At 43.9% G+C, this 9,044-nt stretch overlaps 1 pseudogene; it reads left to right on the top strand.

Annotated features, from left to right (window-relative positions):
• Positions 1-7,565: 7,565 nt before the first annotated feature.
• Positions 7,566-8,421, top strand: LOC136319349 (olfactory receptor 10T2-like; annotated as a pseudogene).
• Positions 8,422-9,044: the final 623 nt, after the last annotated feature.

Raw genomic sequence — 9,044 nt, forward strand, 5'->3', positions numbered from 1 at the left:
ATCACTAGGTGTAGAAGCCAAGGTTCTCACTGTCACAAGACTCTACAAAACATGCTCTCATCACCTACCACACCCATCTTCCTCCCTCTCACTTACTCCTTCTATCCCACTTTTCTTCATTGCTCTTCCTGTTTCAGGCACAGTTGAGCCTCAAGGCCTTTGCACTGGCTATTGCGGTTACCTAGGACATTCTACCCTCTAGTATCCTTTTGACTAATTTGCTCATTTCTTTCAAGTGAGAATTTAAGGCCTTTGCCTGGCTGGAGAAGCCACCTTGGCCCATCCTCAGCCCTAGAGGTGAGATTTGAGAACGAGGGAGGGGAAACAGGAAATTTCAGAGTGACCAATATTAAACCTCAACAAGCCCTTTTCTGACCATCTTATGTAACATTGCAACCCTCCTCAGATCCCTTGATTACTCTTTAAGTACTCTGCTTATCTTTCTCTGTAGCACTTATTTTTCAATATACAGTCTCACTTATTTAGTTAGCACGTTCACTACTTATTGCTTGATTCACTTCTCTAGAACTTTCTAGTCCTCCAAAGCTCGGACCTCTGCCTGTTTAGTTCCCTGGTGTGTCCTCAATGCTCAGAGCAGGCCTCAGCAAAGAATAGGTACACAGTGAATTTGTGTAGAATGGAAGGTGGGCCTGCAAACTCACAGCCCTTTAAAGCACAGCCTCCAGAGATGGACTTGTAGTTTGAATCCTGGCACCACAGTGGTGAGATGAGCAGATTATACCATATATGCTCTGCTTCCCTAGCAGTGAAAAGCCAAGACTAACAATCCCGTCTTTTCCTCGCAAAGGATCTGATTTCAAAGGGTTTGCAGTGCTGCTCAGAAAATCTTTTTTTTTTTTTTTACAGTGACAGAGAGTCAGAGAGAGGGATAGATAGGGACAGACAGACAGGAACGGAAAGAGATGAGAAGCATCAATCATCAGTTTTTTGTTGCGACACCTTAGTTGTTCATTGATTGCTTTCTCATATGTTCCCCGACCGTGGGCCCTCAGCAGACCGAGCAACCCCCTGCTTGAGCCAGTGACCTTGGGTTCAAGCTGGTGAGCTTTGCTCAAACCAGATGAGCCTGAGTTTAAGCTGGTGACCTCGGGGTCCCGAACCTGGGTCCTCTGTGTCCCAGTCCAACGCTCTATCCACTGCGCCACCGCCTGGCCCTAAACATGTTTTTTAGGACCACAGCTCATTCTAGCTTGTGGTTTGCTTGTTATTTTGTTTCAATTTAACAATGTTTTGTGATATTCAGAAATTATATATTTATTTATTGATTTTACAGAGAGAGAGGGGGGGGGCAAGGGAATGAGAAGTACCAGCTCATTGTTGCTTCACTTTAGTTGTTCATTGTTTGCTTGGCATATGTGCCTTGACCGAGCAAGCCCAGGGTTTTGAACCTGCAACCTCAGCATTCCAGGTTGATGCTCTGTCCACTGTACCACAACAGGCCAGGCAGAAATTATATTTTTTGATAGTCATATCCAAATTCTTTGTTCTCTTTGAAGTCTTCTAGGTAATTGAGTGTCTACCATTCTCTCTATAAGGGGTCTGATGTTCTCTCTGATGTTGTTGAATTTACAGTAAAAGAGCTCATGTCAGACGCATGCTCTGGGCATCTTTGCCCAGTGTGCTGCTTCTTAGGTCTGGATTTCTTAAGTATAGTCTGAGATTCTTGATCTGGACTTCTACTTTGCTTTAGTTTCTGAAGCTTTCAAGTCAAGATTTTTCTTTTTCTTTTTTCATAACATGAATCTTTTAGAAACCCTTATTGGAGTTTTCCTAAGCTGAATATTCTTTTAGTTTCACTTGTGCTAGGTCAGGGGTTGGCAAACTACAGTCTGAGGGCCAAATCTGGCCCCCTGTCTGTTTTTGTAAATAACGTTTTATTGAATCACAGCTGTGACAGTCATTTGCATGTGTCTAGGGTTGCTTTTACACCAGGATGGAGGAATAGAGCAGTTAAGACAGAGCTCGTGCAGACCACAAAGTCTAAAATATTTGCCATCTCGCTCTTTCCAGAAAAAGTATGCACCCCTGTGCTTGATCAACTCGCTTCCTACTAACTGGTTTTCCTTTCTTCGTGAATAAAATAGGCATTCCTCTCTCACTGCTTATTTGCTTCTGTTAAGTTCTTTGATGGTGCTGACTTGTCTCATCTTTATAACCAGAATATCTCTGGACTTGACCAAGCACACTTTTGTTGTTTTTTTCCATATAGCTTCAAAACTAAAATAAAAAATTTATTTTTTACGGAATTAAACTTGCAGCAAACTTCCAAAACATTTAAATGATCATTGTCCATTTCTCTGGCCCCACTGCTGTGGATGAGTATTTTTAGGGGCATAGTCAATTATTCGTTTTCCCTCTTTTTATTAAAGCCCATAGGCTTGCAGATTACCCTAACTGCCACTAGATGGCGGATAAATGAGGATTCTTCTCTCTATGAACTCCACCTTCTTGTTTCTGAGTTTTTGTATTTGAGGGTCTTCAGGTTGAACTGTTTATCTCTAAACCAATTAACTTTCTCTCTCTCTCTCTTTTTTTTTTTTTTACAAGGACAGAGAGAGAGAGTCGGAGAGAGGGATAGATAGGAACAGACAGACAGAAACGGAGAGAGATGAGAAGCATCAATCATCAGTTTTTCCTTGCGACACTTTAGTTGTTCATTGATTGCTCTCTCATATGTGCCTTGACCGTGGGCCTTCAGCAGACCGAGTAACCCCTTGCTTGAGCCAGCGACCTTGGGTCCAAGCTGATGAGCTTTTTGCTCAAGCCAGATGAGCCCACGGCGACCTTGGGGTCTCGAATCTGGGTCCTTCGGCATCCCAGTCCCACGCTCTATCCACCGCACCACGGCCTGGTCAGGCTAAACCAATTAACTCTTGATAAGCAGGAAAAGATTGTATTAATTCTCTTTAAAACAGAATCCTGTGTTCCAAATGAGTGCAAAATGCTCTAAAAAACATTGCAATATAGATTTCTTTTTTCCTGAGATAGAGAAATTGATTATTATAACAATTCAGAATTTTTACTGAGGTCTCATCATTTGACTTAAAATGGTCAGTCAGGCCCTGAGCAGGTGGCTTAGTGGTTAGAACATTGTTCTGGCACAGCAAGGTCATGGGTTTGATCTCTGGTCATGGCACATATGGGAAACAACCAATGAGTGCAAAAATAAATGGAACAACTAAGTGGAACAATGACTTGATGCTTCTCTCTCTCTTCCTTCCCTTTTCCCTCTCTCTCCCCTTCCTCTCTCTCTCTCATTCTCTCAAATCAATGGAGAAACAAAGGTCAATTATTTGAGTTCCTTTTTATTTAATGAATACAGATGTGTCCATTAGACACAGTGCCTGGAGTCTGCAATACTATTAAGGGGGCCCATAAAGTTGTTGAAATTTCTTTCTTTCTTTCTTTCTTTCTTTTGACAGAGACAGAGAGAGTCAGAGAGAGGGACAGATAGGGACAGACAGACAGGAAGTGAGAGAGATGAGAAGTATCAATTCTTCGTTGTGGCATCTTAGTTGTTCATTGATTGCTAGTTCATTGATTGCTTGTTCACTGATTGCTTTCTAATATGTGCTTTGACTTGGTGGCTACAGCAGAGTGAGTGATCCCTTGCTCAAGTCCGGGGACCTTGGGCTCAAGCCAGCGACCATGGGGTCATGTCTATGATCTCATGCTCAAGCTAGAAACCCCCACACTTAAGCTGGTGAGCCTGTACTCAGGCCGGGTGAGCTTGCGCTCATGCTAGCAACCTTGGAGTTTTGAACCTGGTCCTCCGCATCCCAGTCCAACGCTCTATCCACTGCATCACTGCCTGGTCAGGCTGAAATTTCTTTTAAGATCAGCGGAAATAAAGTTTTAAGATTGAAGGTTGTATTCATTTTACAACAATGCAGCCTTAAGATATGAAAATTTTAACTTTTTATAAAATTTTAAAAAGATTTAAAACCACATATATATAGTCAAATAATTTTTGATAAAGGGGCCAACAACACACAATGGAGAAAAGAAAGCCTCTTCAATAAATGGTGCTGGGAAAACTGGAAAGCCACATGCAAAAGAATGAAACTGGACTACAGTCTCTCTCCCTGTACAAAAATTAACTCAAAATGGATCAAAGATCTAAACATAAGACCTGAAACAATTAAGTACATAGAAGAAGACATAGGTACTCAACTCATGGACCTGGGTTTTAAAGAGCATTTTATGAATTTGACTCCAATGGCAAGAGAAGTGAAGACAAAAATTAATGAATGGGACTACATCAGACTAAGAAGTTTTTGCTCAGCAAGAGAAACTGATAACAAAATAAACAGAAAGCCAACTAAATGGGAAATGATATTTTCAAACAACAGCTCAGATAAGGGCCTAATATCCAAAATATACAAAGAACTCATAAAACTCAACAACAAACAAACAAACAATCCAATAAAAAAATGGGAAGAGGATATGAATAGACACTTCTCCCAGGAAGAAATACAAATGGCCAACAGATATATGAAAAGATGCTCATCTTCTTTAGCTATTAGAGAAATGCAAATCAAAACGGCAATGAGATACCACCTCACACCTGTTCGATTAGCTGTTATTAGCAAGTCAGGTAATAGCAAATGTTGGAGAGGCTGTGGAGAAAAAGGAACCCTCATACACTGTTGGTGGGAATGTAAAGTAGTACAACCATTATGGAAGAAAGTATGGTGGTTCCTCAAAAAACTGCAAATAGAACTACCTTATGACCCAGCAATCCCTCTACTGGGTATATATCCCCAAAACTCAGAAACATTGATACGTAAAGACACATGCAGCCCCATGTTTATTGCAGCATTGTTCATAGTGGCCAGGACATGGAAACAACCAAAAAGCCCATCAATAGATGACTGGATAAAGAAGATGTGGCACATATACACTATGGAATACTACTCAGCCATAAGAAATGATGACATCGGAACATTTACAGCAAAATGGTGGGATCTTGATAACATGATACGAAGCGAAATAAGTAAATCAGAAAAAACCAGGAACTGTATTATTCCATACGTAGGTGGGACATAATACTGAAACTAAGAGACATTGACAAGAGTGTGGTGGTTACAGGGGGGAGGGAGGAATGGGAGAGGGATAGGGGGTGGGGAGGGGCACAAAGAAAACAAGATAGAAGGTGACAGAGGACAATCTGACTTTGGGTGGTGGGTATGCAACATAATTGAACGACAAGATAACCTGGACTTGTTATCTTTGAATATATGTATCCTGAATTATTGATGTCACCCCATTAAAAAAATAAAATTATAAAAAAAAAAATTTTAAAAAGATTTAGATAATGATAATATTACAAATTTTGCCTTTCTTGAGTATTGGACTGTAGCAGATGCTGTAAATTCTTGGCCCACATCTCCTTGGCTTTTATTATTTCCTTGAATTCCCTGTACATGTGGCAAGTTGGAAGTGCCAGGAGATTAATGTCTCCTGGTAAAAACTCTCAAGCAATGACAAACAAAGGGTTAATGGATAAATCCCTCAGTTTCCTCATGGTCCCTCAGGGTTCCCTAGGTAGGATTAAATTCTAGTTGCTAGTGCCTTTTATTATCTGTCTCCCTTCCCTACTCCCCACCTATGTTTTTGGGAGATGATATCCCAGATAAACTCTTTGCTCTTGAATCCTTGCCTCAGGATCCCTTTCTAGGGGATTCGTATTATTAAGGCACAGATATTCTTACCATCTCTCCCTACATGGAAATCTGTCCTAGCCTGACCAGGAGGTGGTGCAGTGGATAGAGCCTTGGCCTGTGATGCTGAGGACCCAGTTTCGAAACACGGGGGTTACTGGCTTGAGCGCAGGCTCATCCGGCTTGAGCACGGGGTCTCCAGCTTGAGCGTGCCATGACTGAGTTGATGCTTCTCATCTCTCTCATCTGTGTGTCTGTCCCTGCTTGTCCTTCTTTCTCTCTTTCTCACTAAAAACAAACAAACAAACAAAAAACAAAATGAAAGAAATGTCTTTGTGTTGTCCATTTATTTTCTTTTTAAAAAATTGAAATGCACTTGACATATAGCATTGTGTAAGTTTAAGGTGTACAACATGTTAATTTGCTAAATGTGGCCCTGGCTGTTTGACTCACTGGATAAAGCCTCAGCCCAGCATGCCAATGTCCTGGGTTTGATCCCTGGTCAGGGCACACATGAGAAGCGACCATCTGCTTCTCTCCCCTTTCTCTCTCTCTTCTGCAGCCAGTGCTTGATTGGTTTGAGTGTTGGCCCCAGGCGCTAAGAATAGCTTGGTTGATTGGAGCATTGGCCCCAGCCAGATAGGGGTTGCTGGATGGATCCCGGTCAGTGTGCATGTGGGAGTCTGTCTCTTTATCTCCCCTCCTCTCACTTAAAACAGAAAATTGATACATTTATATGTTGTAATGTAATTGTCATTGTAGCAATAATTAGCACCTTTGTTGTGTCATAGAATTATCATTTCTTTTGTGTGGTGGGAATAATTAAGATCTTGTCTCTTAGCAAGTTTGATAATTATAACACAATATTATTGCCTATATATTCACTCTTCTGTGCATTAGGTCTCTAGGACTTACGTATCTACTAGTTGCAAATTTGTCTCCTCTTCCTCTGCCCTCCACCCCCTGGCAACTACCATTTTACTCTGGTTTTTTTTTTTTTTTTTTGTATTTTTCTGAAGCTGGAAACGGGGATGGACAGTCAGACAGACTCCCGCATGCGCCCGACCGGGATCCACCCGGCACGCCCACCAGGGGCGACGCTCTGCCCACCAGGGGGCGATGCTCTGCCTCTCCGGGGCATCGCTATGTCGCGACCAGAGCCACTCTAGCGCCTGGGGCAGAGGCCAAGGAGCCATCCCCAGCGCCCGGGTCATCTTTGCTCCAATGGAGCCTTGGCTGCGGGAGGGGAAGAGAGAGACAGAGAGGAAGGAGAGGGGGAGGGGTGGAGAAGCAGATGGGCGCTTCTCCTGTGTGCCCTGGCGGGGAACTGAACCCGGGACTTCCGCACGCCAGGCCGACGCTCTACCACTGAGCCAACTGGCCAGGGCCATTTTACTCTGTTTTTGAGTGACTCTTCCACATACCTGTTTTTTTTCTGTCTGACTTATTTCACTTAGAATAATGCCCTTAAGGTCCATCCATGTTGTTGTAAATGGCAGGACTTCAGTTTTTCTCATGGCTGAGTAGTATTCCACTTTATATGTCTCCTCATCTGCATCATACACTCATCTGTTGACAGGCACTTAGGTTGTTTCCATATCTATGATTTTCTTGTTATTGAAGAGACACTTGCTAGCTGGGTGATATTAGGAAAACAAGAGACATCATCTCTGAGTCTTTTCTTTTTTGTAAAACAAGGATGGTTCTCTTACCCCACTGGACCCTACAGCATAGGAGACCCTTAGCAAATTGTTCTATTGCATTTACTCTGTCTTTTCTTCTCAGACTTTTGAACAGCGGTGAGAAAATGCCACCTGGCTGGTGACTGAGTTTGTGCTGGTGGGTTTCTCCAACCTCCCAGACCTGAGGACCACCCTCTTCATGCTGTTCTTCTTCATGTACCTGGTCACTCTCAGTGGCAATGTCACCATCATCACCATTATTTGTGTGGATTGGACCCTTCACATGCCCATGTACCGCTTCCTGGCATTGCTGTTCCTCTCTGAGACTTGCTACACGCTGGTCATCATCCCTAATATGCTGGCTCATCTGCTCATGGACAGCCAGGCCATCTCCATTGCTGGCTGTTGGCCTCAGATGTTCTTCTTCCTGGGTCTGGACTGTAGCCACTGCTTCCTCCTGACCCTGATGGGTTATACCGCTATGTAGCTATCTGCTCTCCCCTGTGTTATTTGGTGATTGTGAGACCTACAGTCTGCCTCTGCCTGGGAGCCCTGGTTTTCTGTTGGGGGTTCTTGGGGGCCTCAATTGAGACCAGCATGATTTTCTCCTTGCCCTTCTGCAGCAGTGACCGAGTGGAGCACTTCCTCTCTGTGACACCACCCCAGTCCTGAAGCTCAGCTGTGCTGTAAGTGCGGGCAAAGCTCTGGCCATCTTCTTCCTCAGCATCCTCGTGGTGCTGGTTTCTTTTCTCCTCACCCTTCTCTCCTACGCCTTCATCGTGGCTGCCATTGTGAGGATTCCCTTGGCTGTCGGCCGGCACAAGGCCTTCTCCACCTGCGCAGCCCACCTCACTGTGGTCACTGTGCATTTTGGCTGCGCCTTCATCATCTACCTGCGGCCCGAGTCTGGAGGAAACCCTGGCCAGGACCGCTTGGTGCTGCCTTCTACATGGCGGTGGCCTCTGCTGAATCCTCTTGTGTATACTCTGCACAACAAGGAGGTGAGGGTGGCTCTGAGGAGGACCCTGGCACCAAGCTGCAGGGTTTTAAAATAAACATATGCTCTCCATTCCTGCTCTAGCTCTTTCATGACTGTGTGCCCCGCCTGACATTCAGGCCCTCTCCACCCTGGGAAGACGGACCACTCATTTAAGACAAGACCTTAAATGAAATAGCTTATTTAATCATGCAATTAAAAAACAGTGTCTGAGACCCAGCATGAACTCCATTAAGTCTGCCTTCTTTCTTGCTGACTACCTTGACTTTGGTGGGGGCCTGTGGGCAGAATGCAATACATTCTGCAGTGCAGGATAGTTACCAGTGGAGGGCACCAATGACCCCGCCCAGCTTTGACAGGCAGTGGAGGATAGTGATTTAGTCAGCAGTGAGCAGGGATTGGTACTGAGTCCAGCATCCCTTTATTTTGTCTCATTCAGAACTTTTCTGACTTCTTGGGGTGTGGGTAGCTGTTTGTCACCAACCCAAGGCTGCTTTTATTTTCCTGTACACTTGGCTGCAATTGTTTTCATGATTAGCCTTTACCTCTCTTCTTTTTGGGGTGTTTCTCTTAGGTACCTTGACTGGGCAAGCCCAGCGTTTTGAACTGGCGACCTCAGCATTGCAGATTGAGCTTTATCCACTGTGCCACCACAGGTCAAGCTTTTTTTCCATCTTTAAC

This window comes from Saccopteryx bilineata, chromosome 1, assembly GCF_036850765.1.
Source record: "Saccopteryx bilineata isolate mSacBil1 chromosome 1, mSacBil1_pri_phased_curated, whole genome shotgun sequence".
In the NCBI taxonomy this organism is placed as follows: Eukaryota; Metazoa; Chordata; class Mammalia; order Chiroptera; family Emballonuridae; genus Saccopteryx; species Saccopteryx bilineata.